The following is a 16,365-nucleotide window of genomic DNA, read 5'->3' on the forward strand; positions in this document are numbered from 1 at the left end:
AAATTGTTTGTTTCGTCATTTTAATAAAGTTCAGTGATGAAGGTGAGAAAATAAAAGTGGACACCAGGGGGCGTGCTGGTTCAGTCTGAGGCCATAAATACAGAAATGAGCCACAGATGAATTAAATAAATGAGGTCAGAGGTCAAAAGTCAACAAAGTTCCTTCAATGAAAAGAGTTTTTCCAGGATAGTGAACAGGAAGGATCGCTTCCAGCAGGCGGGTTCACCTGGACCACCTGACCCAACTTCCTGTTCACTTGACCCGGTACCGTCAGTTACTGTCAGTTACCATGGCAACAGATCCAGGTGAGGATCTGGCTCAGTTACACAGATCCAGATGACATGCATCAGGATGGGTTGCCATGGCGACGGGCCAGGTGAGACAGGTGAAAAGTGATCGCTGAGGTTCTGAACCTGCCAAGCAGAACCAACCCGGTCCGGAAATGTGACAGGAAGTGGGAAAACGTAACAGGTGAAACTAGTATCTATCACTGAAGACTTCCTGCAGAGTTTCAAAATAAGAGTCCATCCCAACCGCTTCCTAGTCCGAGCAGGGCTTTTACTTTGAAGGGCTCTCCTGTAGAGGATCTGCCACAGCAGACTGAGGTCAAAGTTCACTCCAACAGAGCCGACAGTCAGGATCAGACCTACTTCCTCTGAGCTCTATGGCATGTCCTGTTGCATCATGGGTAAATACTGGCTGCGCAAGCGATGGAGGCAGGAAGCAGATTTTCATAATAAAAGCCTCTCAGCAGGTTCTCAAACTGTAAGTCAGGAGCACACCTGAGTCAGTCGGCCAATCAAAAGGCTTCCTGAAGCAGCCAGGAGGCCTGGCTTGAGGTGGATGAGGGGGCGGGGCTTCTTAAATACGTCACAGCGTCACCTGGAGACCAACGTCCAACTGTAGCATGTAGCGCCAGGGTGTGTGTGTGTGTGTGTGTGTGTGTGTTCACGCATGCATTCATGTGGTGAGTTTGTCGTTCCAGTTGGGGTTAGAATCTGCATGGTGGGATTGGCTGGGGACTACAACTCCCATAATGCAACAGAGGATCAACATTCAGTCCTGAAAGACACAGACAGGAGGACATCAGATCAGCAGATGTTTTCTGAAATCATCATTTTCTCTTGTCTTCTTCTGCTGTTTAGATTCTCTCTTTCTCAGCAGGGACATCTAGTGTTAATCAGAGGAACTGCAGCAGGCGGTGTGTGGGTGACTGAACCACTGATGATCATGCAGACATGCAGCAGGTACAACGAGGGTACAGCGCCTCCTGCTGGCTGTCAGCTGATTAAGCCAATCAGAGCACTCCATACTGATTCTGAGTCCAGGAGCCACAGAATTGAAAAGGATACCTGATTGGTTAAACCCGTTTAGGCTTAAACCAATCAGACCCAGCCAGGCAGAGGCCATGCAACCGACCAATGAGCATTCAGCTGGAATCCCACCTGCCTGTGACATCACTAATTGATCATGTGATCAGGAGGAACCTCCGCTTCTTTGTGAACGACGACTCTGGTGACCGACAGTTCAGGATGCTGCCGCCGCGCCTCGTAGAGCGCCGCCGCCAGGGCCTTTAAAGAGACGGGACTGTCAAAACCGGACCGGGATGGACTGGACCGGAACTGGGACCAAGACCCAGACTGGAATTGGACCGGGAAGAATCTCAGGACCGGACTGAACCAGGACTGGATTGGATTCAGTACCAGGGCTCGGTCCTCAGATCCCTGCATCTAAAGTTCTGCCAGCTGGTGGAGCTGTGGCACCCGGGCCAGCAGGTTCTGGTCAGGCCTTTGGTGAAGAGAGGCTTTGCAGGAATAGGAATCTGATGGAGTTCAGGGTGGAGGTTCTGAAGGGGTTCAGGGAGGTTCTGATGGGGTTCAGGGAGGTTCTGAAGGGGTTCAGGGAGGTTCTGATGGGGTTCAGGGAGGTTCTGATGGGGTTCAGGGAGGTTCTGATGGGGTTCAGGGAGGTTCTGAAGGGGTTCAGGGAGGTTCTGATGGGGTTCAGGGAGGTTCTGAAGGGGTTCAGGGAGGTTCTGTTGGGGTTCCGGGTGGAGGTTCTGATGGGGTTCAGGGAGATTTTGAAGGGGTTCAGGGAGGTTCTGTTGGGGTTCCGGGTGGAGGTTCTGATGGGGTTCAGGGAGATTTTGAAGGGGTTCAGGGAGGTTCTGTTGGGGTTCCGGGTGGAGGTACCTGTTCATGGTCGTCCTCAGTGTCTCCAGATATGACGATTCTTTTCTCCACTCTGGTTTCTGAAACTCCTCCTTTCACCATCTAAGGATGAAAATAGAAGAAACAAGACTCAACATTTCAACCTGAAGGTCAGACCTCTGATCCAATGTGACCTTTGACCTCTTCAGTAGGCAGGCTGTGGTGGGATGAAACATTACCTAAGATAAAAATTCCTTCATTATTCTGTAAAAACGATTCATTTAAGTGTTGCTGTGTGAACATGACTGTTGCTCTGGTGATACCTTGGTGATGTGGGTGGTGGTGGTGGTGTTGGACGTCTCTGCGGTGAAGGTCTGGGAGCTCAGCAGGAGGCCGGCGGGGGTATCAGCGCCGCCTTGGTTCTGAAACACATCAGAACAAAACCAGAACCGTCAGGAGCCACAACGGGATGCTGTGAGTCCAACTGGTACCGACCGGATCAGTACCAGTCATGTCTACAGGTCAGGAACACCGAGCTTCATCTGGTTCTAAACCTGCAGGTGGAGACGGTCAGTCAAAGCTTAAGGTCGGAGCGAAACGGGCCGGTCCGGGTCGGACTGTCCTCTGAAACTACCTCTAAACCTCCTCCTCGGTCCGGCCCAACGGTCAAGGAACCCGTGGTGGTATAGAACCGGACCAGGTGAGGCGGTACCAGAAAATGGGCCGGATCTGAATGTTTACAAGTCACATCCAGCTGAATTGGATCAGAACCAGGTCTCGAATCAAAGAATACATTGATAGGTTCTGCTGTTGGGAGTTTGGGTTTCTGGTCTTCAGAGATTTGCTGACTGTGTGTCCAGAACCAGAACCAGAACCAGAGCAGATGAGGCAAAGTTTAGCTTCTCTGCTCCTCAGATCTGGACAAAACCTGCTGGTCCCTTCGGACTGGAGACCTGCCTGGTCGCTTTGGATCAGCACCAGAACCGCTCTGACTGACCGATCACCTCTGGACTGATGCAAATATGGACCACCGAAAAACGTCCTCACCCCGGGAGCTTCGTAGGTTAGAGTCTTCCTCATCACCGGGACTTCCTGAAACACACAGGAAACACATTTAACCGAGGCAACCAGAGGCAACCGGAGGCAACTGGAGGCCATTGGAGGCAACCAGAGGCAACCAGAGGCAACCGGAGGCCATTGGAGGCAACCAGAGGCAACTGGAGGCAACTGGAGGCCATTGGAGGCAACCAGAGGCAACCAGAGGCAACCGGAGGCAACCGGAGGCCATTGGAGGCAACCGGAGGCCATTGGAGGCAACCAGAGGCAACCAGAGGCAACTGGAGGCAACCGGAGGCCATTGGAGGCAACTGGAAGCCATTGGAGGCAACTGGAAGCCATTGGAGGCAACCGGAGGCAATCAGAGGCAACTGGAGGCCATTGGAGGCAACTGGAGGCCATTGGAGGCAACTGGAGGCCATTGGAGGCAACTGGAAGCCATTGGAGGCAACCAGAGGCAACCGGAGGCAAATGGAGGCCATTGGAGGCAACTGGAAGCCATTGGAGGCAACCGGAGGCAACCAGAGGCAACTGGAGGCAACCAGTCCTCCATATTCATTGAGACACACTCTACCGGTACCAGAACCAGGCTGGTGACACTGGGACAGACTATCAGGAGGACGCAGGGTAACAAGGTCTGCTGGGGACAGAGGGACTTTATGGGACCAGGTGGGACAGGACCGACTGGGACGGGTCTCTGCGTCTCCATGGTTACCTCCTCATCCTCCCGTGGGGACCGTTGGGTGGGGCTGGTGGAGTCCCGGGACGTGGGGCGGGGTGAAGGGGGGGTCCACTCTCCTTCCTCCTGGGAGTCATCTGACTCTTTGTCGTCATGGTAACCACAGGTGTCCTGATCGCTGGCTTGTCTGACCGCAGCCTCTGTCGACTCGTCAACGGCCGCCTGAGCGAGCACGCTGATGACATCATCATCACTGCTACCCTCATCACTGCCATCCTCATCCTCATCTTCATCACTAGCCTCACGTTTACCGCGGCCGGGCCGCCGGCCTGTGACATCATCATCAGGGGCTCCTGGAGGAGGGGGGGGGGCGAGCGGGGGGCGGGGCTACCTTATAGTGGTCTGCGACGTCCTGGTCCGGGTCACTGGACTCTGGGAGGACAAAGACTGTCTCCACCGTCTCTGACGTCTGAAACAGAAAACAGAGACAATCAGGAGACACGAGGGACAGAAACATCAAGACATGAGATATAAAACGTCAAAATTAAAGAATAAAGATGGACCTGGACATAGGACAGAAGGACATGAGAACAGAAGGACATGAGGTCAGAAGGACATGAGGACAGAAGGACATGAGAACAGAAGGACATGCGGTCAGGACATGAGGACAGAAGGACATGAGAACAGAAGGACATGAGAACAGAAGGACATAGGACAGAAGGACATGAGGACAGAAGCACATGAGAACAGAAGGACATGAGGACAGAAGGACATGAGGTCAGAAGGACATGAGGACAGAAGGACATGAGAACAGAAGGACATAGGACAGAAGGACATGAGAACAGAAGGACATAGGGCAGAAGGACATGAGGACAGAAGGACATGAGGACAGAAGGACATAGGACAGAAGGACATGAGGACAGAAGGACATGAGAACAGAAGGACATGAGGACAGAAGGACATGAGGACAGCACCTTCAGCAGGTTGTGTTCCCTGAAGGTCTCTTGCTCTCTGGCGGACTTCAGCAGGGCTGTCAGTTCTGGAGACATTTCATCGAAAGACGGTTTGGGCTGGACAGGAGAGACAGACAAAGGTGAGGACACCTTCATGGACCTGGCAGCTCTGGGTTTGAGGACCAGAACCAAGCCCAGTGGGTTCTGGGTTGGACTCAAACTTCAGTGATCTTCAAACAGATGATCGACCTGAACCCTGACCTCTGGATGAACCCTGACCTCTGGGTGAACCCTGACCTCTGGATGAACCCCGACCTCTGGATGAACCCTGACCTCTGGGTGAACCCTGACCTCTGGATGAACCCTGACCTCTGGATGAACCCCGACCTCTGGATGAACCCTGACCTCTGGGTGAACCCTGACCTCTGGATGAACCCTGACCTCTGGATGAACCCTGACCTCTGGGTGAACCCTGACCTCTGGATGAACCCCGACCTCTGGATGAACCCTGACCTCTGGGAACCCTGACCTCTGGATGAACCCTGACCTCTGGATGAACCCCGACCTCTGGATGAACCCTGACCTCTGGGTGAACCCTGACCTCTGGATGAACCCTGACCTCTGGATGAACCCTGACCTCTGGGTGAACCCTGACCTCTGGATGAACCCCGACCTCTGGATGAACCCTGACCTCCGGGTGAACCCTGACCTCTGGATGAACCCTGACCTCCGGGTGAACCCTGACCTCTGGATGAACCGAACCTGACGTCCTCCGGGCTGCCAGCGTCTCCTTTGGGCTGCAGGAGGGGCGACAATAATCAGTTTTTTTTTCAGCTCCTGGTTTGAAGGAAGCAACTAAACAGACGGAAGAAGAAGAAAAGCCAGCAGCTTCCTGAGCTCCACTTTGGTCAGGAACAGGAAGTGACCCGGCTGGACGCTTTACGAAACAGGAAGCCATAAGGACTAGAAGGCGATCGGAACCATCCTGTTCCGGATCAGAACCATCCTGTTCCGGATCGGAACCAGCGCTCTCAGCCGTTCGGTTACAGCAGGACAGTGATGTCACTCATCATCCTGGTTTTCATGCCAACCAACTGGGGGCGGGGTTTAGCCAGAGGCAATGACATCATCAGGACTCCTCCCCCTCTACTGATGACATCATCAGCGGCAGACACCAGGATGGTTCTGTCCGTTGCCATGGTGACATCGTCCTGCCTCTCTCCGATTGGCTGTTTATCAGCTCGGCTCCCAGGTGACAGGTGAGCGAGATCAGCCAATCAGGTGACACGACAGAGGTGAGGTAAATAGCAGCATCTTTGGAGACCAGATTGGCTCATCGGTAAAACATGTTATGTTATGGTAAAAGCAGAACTGAAGGTCCGGTTCTGGTTCCTCAGAGGTTCTACTGACCTAAACGTTCTGCTGAGGGTCCAGACACACCTGGACCCCCTCCGGTTGACCTCCGGTCGACCCCGGTCGACCCTCTCACCTCCTCCGGCTCCAGCGGTTCGATCATGGGCGCGTCGTCGGCGCGGCGCAGAGGAGACGAGGCCAGGCGTTTGTCCCACTCCGTCATGCCGCCGCCCCCCTGCTCTCCCTCCAGGAAGGAGCGCCGCAGCGCACTGATGGACGTCTGGACGACGTCCTCCGGGCTGCCCAGCGTCTCCTGTGGAGGACGGCACAGAGGGTTGCCGGTTCGATTCCCCGCCTGTGATCGGATGAGCCTCGTGTTTACCTGAGTCTTCAAGTCTTCGTCTTGATCAGACTGTTGGACAGACAGAGGACACACAGACACGTTACAGTGTGTCCAAAGGGGACGGGTGACCTGTACAGGAGGGACAGGTGTGTACCTCGGTCACAGTCAGGTCGCCATCGATGACGGTGTCCGTCAGCTCCGTCTGGAAAACAAGGAGTTAATTACAGGGAGATGGACAGCAGGGACAGGATGGACAGCAGGGACAAGATGGACAGCAGGGACAGGATGGACAGCAGGGACAGGTTGTCACCTTGGTGTCGTGTTTCTGTGGAGATGGAGGACTTTGTGGAGAAACCTCTGCAGTCTTCCTCTCCTCCTCCTTCTGCTCTTCCTCCACAGCAGCAGCAGAACCTCCTCAACTGGAACCAGAACCAGAACCTTCATGGGTTGGACAGGTGTCCTCGTCCCCTTTATGAGACACTCTGACCCGTCCAGTTCTTCCAGAGAAAGTCCTCCTCCGGTTTATTAAGCCGACAGTACTAATTGATCGATCATTGATTGATCATTACCCATCGATCAGATCTTCTGATTGGTCAGATTCTTACCTGGCTCCGCCCTCCTGTCCTCCAGCCTCTGGTCACCGTGGCGATGTGGTCGCTGACAGCGATGGCTGTTGATGCTCCATAGAGTCCTGAGGACATGTCTACACACACACACACACACACACACACACACACACACACACACACACACACACACACACACACACACACACACACACACACACACACACAGACACAGACACACACACACACACACACACACCCACACACACACACACACACACACACACACACACACAGACACACACACACAGACACACACACACACACCCACACACACACACACAGACACACACACACACACACACACACACACACCACATACACACACACACACACACACAGACACACACACAGACACACACACACACACACAGAGACACACACACACACAGACACACACACACACACACACACACACACACACACACACACACACACAGACACACACACACACACACACAGACACACACACACACAGACACACAGACACACACACACACACACATACACACACACACACACACACACACACAGACACACACACACACACACACACACACAGACACACACACACACACACACACACACACACACACACACAGACACACACACACACACACACAGACACACACACACACACACACACAGACACACACACACACACACACACACACACACACACACAGAGACACAGACACACACACACACACACACACCACACACACACACACACACACACACACACACACAAACACACACATACACACATACACACACACAGACACACACACATACACACACACACACACACACAGACACACACACACACACACACACACACACACACACACAGACACACAGACACCACACAGACACACCACACACACACACACAGACACACACACACACCGCTGTGATGTCATCACCATTACATCAGTACAGGAAACCAACAGTCACCTTCGCCATAGCAACCATTGTGATGCTCAGCTAGTCTGTTCATAACAGCTCATTGCCAAGGCAACAGCACAATCAGCCAATCAGAGCTAAGGGCACATGCACAGCATCCGTGGTGGACCAATCAGAGGACAGCGTTGGTGTCACCTGGTGTCAAAGGTTCTTCTGAACAACATGGCCGACACCGAGGTCAGAGACAAGGGAACCCACCAGGAGTGGACCAGGCTCCTTCCTCCAGATGGAGGCGGGACCCGGTTTGGACCCGGTTTGGACCGGGTTTGAACCCGGTTTGAACCCGGTTTGGACCCGGTTTGGACCGGTTTGGACCCGGTTTGGACCGGGTTTGAACCCGGTTTGGACGGGTTTGAACCCGGTTTGGACCGGGTTTGAACCCGGTTTGGACCGGGTTTGGACCCGGTTTGGACCCGGTTTGGACCCGGTTTGGACCGGGTTTGAACCCGGTTTGGACCCGGTTTGGACCCGGTTTGGACCGGGTTTGAACCCGGTTTGGACCCGGTTTGGACCCGGTTTGGACCCGGTTTGGACCCGGTTTGAACCCGGTTTGGACCGGGTTTGGACCCGGTTTGGACCGGGTTTGGACCCGGTTTGAACCCGGTTTGGACCCGGTTTGAACCCGGTTCGGGTCAGAACCTGTAGCTCCAGGTGTCTGGGCAGCAGGACACGGACAGACGCTGAGGGTTTATGGAGCCTCGCCTCCAGTCGCTCATGGAACAAAAACAGCTGAACCAGATAAGTGTTGGTAGGTCAGTCACCTTGATCACCTGAACTTGTCCCTCTGGTCCCACAGACTCAGAGTTGGACGTCGTCCACAGGCTCTCTGCTTTGTCTCGTTCAGGGAGAAGAAGGATCCGGCGCTCGCTTTGCTCCACAGCCAGCAGGGAGCTGCTACCAGAGTTCAGAGGTATGCAAGAGACCTTGATGATGTTGATGGCAACACATGTCTGACATGTGACTGCATCAACGCAAACAGATGATCAGTGGCGGGTCTGAAACAAGCGCAGCCAGTCAGGATGCAGCAATCCAAAAACAGCTGAGAGAAGCAAGAGCTGAACCAATCAGAGAGCAGCAGCACTCCAGCCAATCAGCAGAACTCAGAGCTGCAGAGTTCAGGTCTACCTGAGTAAGCTCGACCGTTGGCTTTGAGCGACACAGTGACGGCAGGAGAGCCAATCAGAGAAGACGTTGCTGTGGTCCTGGAAGCTAAAGACCAATGAGAAATGGGTCAGGAACATGTAAACACTCCAGGGACCCACCAGAACTCCCCTCCACTGGAACCAGATGTAGAAAGTGGACCTAGAGACTCTGTCAGTGCTCAGGGCCCCAGAGGCCCCAGTGCTCAGGGCCCCAGAGGCCCCAGTGCTCAGGGCCCCAGAGGCCCCAGTGCTCAGGGCCCCAGAGGCCCCTGTGCTCAGGGCCCCGTCCTCCATGTTTCAGAGCTGATGCATGAACGGCCCCAGCTGGTTCACCACCGTCATTTGACTGAGGTGTGTCGGAGCAGAGAAGCGGACCCTGAGGACCGGGTCCGGGGACCAAGGCCTGCACCAGAATCAGCTCTGACTGCAGGGTCCGTACTCCCTCTGAGACCAGAACTAACACTTGGAGCTCTGCAGAAACCAATGACTGGTAACTGGTGTGACTGGTGACTGGTACCTGGGGTCTCCGCTCAGCATGCTCCTCTTGCTGATGCATCGTGGGAAGTTGGGGGCGGGTCTGGATATCTGAGGCGCTGGCTCTGCGGCTCTGAATCTGGGTCCGACCGCTGTAGCGAAACTTTGACCCCAGAGAGAGAAACTTCTTTGGCGGTTCCTCAGGAGACAGCAGCCTGTGAGACAGAGTGCTGTGAGACGTCTCATGGACGTGGAGGAGACGTTTGGACTCCAGAGAGCTGCCGACCTGAAGAAGGAATGATGCTCCACACACACCTTCCACAGCCGCTTGGCTGCTCTGTGGTTCAGCAGCTTGAAGCCAATGATGGACTCAAACTGGTCAAACTGGAGACAAACAGGTCAACCAGCAGGCATCAGCTGCTAGCAACGCAGCTACACGCTAGCTCATCAGCACTCCGTCACAACTTGGTAGTAGTGGGCACTGTTAGCTAACAAATTAGTTAGCTGTATTAGCTCTATGGTAAAATGCTAATCACAAACATTATGTATGCTATTGCTAAAGTTCTATACTAACGGTACTTAGCAGAAGCTAAAGCGCTAACTTCAAACAGTCATGTGTCAGTGACACTAACATCGTAGTAGCTAAGTGTGCTAAAGTTCTTAAACGGTAAACAAAACAAATTAGCTCTGTTATTAGCGCCTTTGCAGATTAGCAGAACTGTGCCCCACCTCTTCAACATGCTAACAGCTGGTCATCAGTAAGCTAACTTGATAAAATCATTGCTGGGTCAGAGGACAGGGGGTGTCTTCGTCCGTCTCACCTCTCCAGGTCGGATCTTGATGTAAAAGTTGTTCCGTTTGTAGGAAATCTTCAGGATCTTTGGCCAGGAGAATCGGTTGATCCTCAGCCGGTCTCTGTACACCAGCAGCAGCCCGCTGTTACACACGCCCAGCATGATGGCCACGCCCTCCGAGTCCTGCAGGCACAGAGCGGTCAGTGAAGGCAGCACAGCCGCTTCAGGCACAGCTGCAGGAGGACAGACATCAGGGGACATCGGGGACACCTGGGCTCACAACCGGCAACGGCAGGAACAAGTGAGTCCAGGTGAGACTGGGCCAGGTATCAGGTTCTGATCTAATTGTGCGATCCATGAGAGACGGTTCCTCAATGGAACCGTGGTCTGTCCAGAAACTGGACAACCTCAGGACAACCAGGATCACACTGAGGACGCCGTCTTACCTCTGACTGAGCGGACAGGCAGTCAAAACGGCTTCCTGCCATCTAGTCCAAGCAGGCGGACAGACAGAGACAGACAGAGAGACAGAGGGACAGACAGTCATTCAGACAGAAGGACTGGTCTGCATGTAGACCGTCCAACAGAGACTCACATCATGAAACTGATGGTTTGCTAGCAGGACGTCCTGAAGGACAAATGGACTGTTGGACACCAAGGGAAGCTCTGATTGGCTCAGAGAGGAACAATCAGAAGCCAGTTAGAAATTAAATCTGGAGTGCAACAGGAACAGGAAGTTTAGCCAAGCTGAGGGTCACTGGGGTCAGGGTCACTGGGGTCAGGGTCACTGAGGTCAGGGTCACTGGGGTCAGGGTCACTGAGGTCAGGGTCACTGGGGTCAGGGTCACTGAGGTCAGGGCGGGGTCACCTGAAGGATGTACAGGTCAGGTGGATGCAGGTTTGTCTTGTGGCTAATGTTGGGATCAGTCGGACCCGTTCCGCCGTCGGTTCTGATCAGAGATTCTGATGAACTGAACCCGATGGTGGAAAAATCGTTTCTGTCCCATCAGCAGCAGCAGGCGGCGGCGGCGTATCGATGGGACAGGAAGTGTGTCGCTGCTGATTTATTGGACGCTCTGAAAGCAGAGCAGCAGAACCGCTGAACCCAATGAGGACGGGCCAGAACCCAGGTCCAACAGAACCAAACCGCTTCACTGCTGCTTCAGGAAAACAACCAACACGGTGACCCAGAACCGGGTCGGCTGTGACTGGAAGAACCCAGAACCGGGTCGGCTGTGACTGGAAGAACCCAGAACCGGGTCGGCTGTGACTGGAAGAACCCAGAACCGGGTCGGCCTCACCTTGGCGTGATGCAGGTCCACTCCGTACATGGAGAGCTTCTTCACATTCTCCAGGAAATGCATCTCAGCTTCTGCTGGACTCATTCCTCTGAACACACAGAGACCCGTCAGAACTCCAGAACCTCACCTGAACCCGGAAACATTGGACCGGCACCGCGGCCCACCGACCTGAGGGTCCGTGCAGATCCACGATCTTGGCCTCCATCTCTTTGGTTTGGTTTGGAGCGAAACACAACTCACTGACGTAGTCTGGAGCACATTCATCTGGAAACCAAACGGACAAAGGTCAACCCAGAAACACTGACCTGCCCTGACCCCGGGGGGTCAGTCAGGGTCAGGCTGTGGATCAGAGGTCAGTCCGTACCAGAGTCGTAGTCTCCGAGCTCCGACTGAACCGTGTAGGAAACCGAGAACGGCGTGAGTCGCAAAGGAACACGGAAGACGTCCGGAAACGATATCCTGTCTGAGCTGTAGACACAGACACCTGCCGAGAGACAGGAACCAGGTGAGACATGAAGACGAGGCGCCGGGAGCTGCTCAACTGGTGGCGCCGCACCTGGTGATGTCCTCAGACAGCTGGGCCGGGTTCGGAGGGTAAAACTTTACGTTAAAGGAGAAGTTCCAGGGAACGCCTGAGGACAGAAGAGCAGAGTCAGGGCTAACGGAAAGATAGCGGGCAGACGCAACAACCAGCTAATCAGCTCCAAACTGACCTCTGACCTGCTTCTTGATCTCCTTCGCAGGATCCAACCAGTTCTGCCGCAGGAAGACATGAGGACAGAAGAACAGGAAACCTGACTGCTTCCTTCTTTAACTAGACATGAAGTCTGTAGACATGACTGGTTAACGGGACAGACAGACAGACAGACAGGGAGACAGACAGACAGACAGACAGGGAGACAGACAGACAGACAGGGAGACAGACAAGGAGACAGACAGAGAGACAGGGAGACAGAGACAGACAGACAGACAGGGAGACAGACAGACAGACAGGGAGACAGACAGAGAGACAGACAAGGAGACAGACAGAGAGACAAGGAGACAGACAGACAGACAGAGAGACAGACAGACAGACAGGGAGACAGAGAGACAGACAGGGAGACAGACAGGGAGACAGAGAGACAGGGACACAGACAGACAGGGAGACAGACAGACAGACAGCATCAAGTGTCCTACCTTGTTGCTGTCTGCGTCTCTGAAGGACAGACTGAAATAATCTCTCTCCAGCAGGTTCAGGTGATCACAAACTTTCTCAAACAGATGCAAACCTCGAGATCGTTTCTGGGACCAGAGAGAGAACTGGTTTACTTCATGATTTGACTAGGACAGTCCACATCAGTCAGCATTACTGTGGTTTATGTGTTAATTAGCATAATGGTAACAACAGAAAGAGAAACAGAATAAAAGTGTTTCTTATGTCTGAATAAAATCAGCGAACTGAGGCAGCTAGCTGCTTAGCTAGTTCAGGTTAGCCCCATTCAGGTTAGCGCTGCAGCGCTAACCTGAGTACAACCTTTCATAAAGACGCTAATTTCAACACAGACGTTGAACTTTATCCAAGTGAAAGTTTAGCAAACATTACAGCAAGCTAACACTTCAAAATTTAAGCTAGTGCGCTACTGTTAGCTCCACTGTTAGCAGAGTAGCTGGAGTGCGCCCCCTGCTGGTCTTACATGATAGCAGTTGGCTAAATTAAATTTTATGACATTTAAACTTAGATAATGTTGGAGGAGGAGAAGAGTGTGATGGTTCTGATGGTTCTGATGGTTCTGATGGTTCTGCTGGTTCTGCTGTCTGTGTCCAGTTGGTCCAATATGTGACCCCTCCCCCCGTGGGTTGACCCCTAACCCGTTTCACCTCCACGATGCAGGTGAACTGCGACCCGTCCAGCAGCGCCACCGGGTCTGCATGGTTCTGAAGCCCAGGGCGGTTCTGGCCGGAGAGCGAGCGACCCGTCCGCCCGACGACAGCAGACTGCTGGAGTCCTCAGCCAATGAGCTGTGAGCCGGGCCTTCCCCTCCCTGAGGAAACAGGAAGTGATGTCACCGTTCACAGCAGGCCGGAGGTCAGAGGTCATCAGGGGTCTGAGGCCAATTACCTGTTTAGGTGTGGAGTGGGCGGCGGCTTCAGGGAAAGGCTCCGCCTCTGGGGGCTGGGCTTCACTTGTCTCTGTTGTCATGGTGATTCACCTGGACACAGGTCAGCCATGGTTACCATGGAGACCGGTAATGTCAGAGCAGAATGCAGGTCAGGAGGTCAGGAGGTCAGGAGGTCATCAATAAATGAACCAATCAATCATCACGTCTCAGAACCCAAACTGGACCCAAACTGGACCCAAACTGGACCCAAACTGGACCCAAACTGGACCCAAACTGGACCTCCGGACCAGAACCGTCACTCACGCTGGCTGCCATGGTAACCAGGCCCTGACCCGTCCAGCTGTCAGGTGAACGTTACCACGGCAACGGCAGAGAGACGGATTACAGCCGGAGACAATCTGATGTAATCTGATTTGGTGAGGATGATGAAGAGATTCAGAGAGGAAGAACGGAAAAACAGCTGGTTCTGTTTGGGTTCTGACAAACTGGACCTGGGCGGTTACAGAGCGCCGACAGAACCAGAACCAGAACTTATGACCCAGTCATCATTTTAGAGGATTAAGTATTTTAGAACCTTCAGAACCTCCTGAAGATCATCAAAGTCTGGTCCAGATGGTTCTGGTCCAGATGGTTCTGGTCCAGATGGTTCTGGTCCAGATGGTTCTGATCTTGAAACTTGCCCTGGTTCTGGAGAACTGGACCGGTTCTGTTCTGGTTCTGGAGAACTGGACCGGTTCTGTTCTGGTTCTGGTGAACTGGACCCGTTCTGTTCTGCAGGCTATAGGATCAGAATTTTTCGTACAGGAGAACTGGACCTGCAGAACCGGAGCCGTCGGGTTCTGGAAGCAGCTCCTGACGGTTCTGGCTGAGGTTCCGGTCCCGGACGGGTTGAGGCAGCAGGACCCTCCCATCATCATCCTCCTCTTCCTCAGCAGCAGCACGCGCTGCTTTGTTCAGGTGCACCTGATGAAGAGGAGGATCCTCTTCATCACCGGAACCAGCTGCCTCATCAGCCGCAGCGCGTACCCGAACCGAGCGCCTGAGACCCGGTCCAGACCGCCCGGACCGGACCGGACCGGACCGGACCGGACCGGACCGCATCTGTTCCTCTGCGGGTCGGGAGTGTCCCGGGCCATGCGCGTGCCTGAGGTCCTGCAGCAGGACACGGACACGCGCATCGGGCTGCAGCGGGACCAGAACCGAGCGGCAGCAGCTGGAGGTTCTGTGTAGTGACCGAACCGACCCGGAACGAACCGAACCGAACCGAAGCGGACCGGCTGCTCTCACATCACAGCTCCGCTTTACCTGTCCTCGTGCAGGACGCTGTCCTCTTTCCGCCGGTCAGCGACGCCGCTCTGCTCTCTACGTCATCACCTACTACGACGGGCTGTGACGTCATGACGCACACCCAGCTCCGCCGGCCTTCGTTTAGAAATACCACTAAACTTTCATGCATTTATTCTTCAGACGCCGCGGGGAAGCGGAACCGGAGGTCCAGGGGCCGCCCGCTGAGTTTGAACCAGAACCACAGAATCGGGTCGGTTCTGTTCGCTTCAGGAACATTCAAAGGTTTTTTTTCTCTAAACAAATCAAAATCCTGTTCTGCTAACAGATTCATAAAACATCTGCAGTTTAATGTCAATAAAATTCTTTTCATGTTCATTGAATCGTTACATAAACACTGAACTGCTTGAATTTCTGCCTCATGTTTCCAGTAAAGTAGATTTTGACATTTTCAGCTCCCTGCTGTGCTAACCAACATGCTAACAGCTGTGCTAACCAACATGCTAACCGACATGCTAACCAACATGCTAACCAACATGCTAACAGCTGTGCTAACCAACATGCTAACAGCTGTGCTACTTGATATGCTAACAGCTGTGCTACTTGATATGCTAACAGCTGTGCTAACTTATACAGTAAAATAATCTCCTGTCCTGTTTCTCTGTTTGGGTTCAGACGGATCTAAGTGTGTAGATCTATGAAGAATCTGACTGTAAAAGTCTGTGTGTTAAAAATCTGCACAATGTTAGATTTAATATTTCATTATGATTACGATTGTGACGCAGATTTTAATAATTATGAATGAGCAGATGACGTTTGTGTGGGTGGGTGTGTTACTCACCGGTGCAGACAGGAAGTGATCCGTTCAAACAAAAGAAGAAAAAATAATTAATGAGATGAAAGAATTAAATGACACACACACACACACACACACACACACACACACACACACACACACACAGCTCCAGCAGCTGTACTGGGAGTTCTGGTTGAAGTTTTCACGCCTCTGAATGTTGAACAAATTGTCTGATAAAGTTTCTGATAAAGTATCAGTCAGGGGAAGGAGACACAAACATGGAGGATCCATGTGGCCTAGTCAAAGCAGGAGGAAGATGAGCAGCTAACCTGAAATCCGACCATTACAG

At 53.2% G+C, this 16,365-nt stretch overlaps 1 pseudogene; it reads right to left on the minus strand.

Moving 5' to 3' along the window:
* Positions 1-3: 3 nt before the first annotated feature.
* Positions 4-15,514, minus strand: LOC129357021 (band 4.1-like protein 3; annotated as a pseudogene).
* Between the last annotated feature and the right edge of the window lie 851 nt (positions 15,515-16,365).

This window comes from Poeciliopsis prolifica, unplaced genomic scaffold (assembly GCF_027474105.1).
Source record: "Poeciliopsis prolifica strain line A6 unplaced genomic scaffold, Auburn_PproV2 SCAFFOLD219, whole genome shotgun sequence".
In the NCBI taxonomy this organism is placed as follows: Eukaryota; Metazoa; Chordata; class Actinopteri; order Cyprinodontiformes; family Poeciliidae; genus Poeciliopsis; species Poeciliopsis prolifica.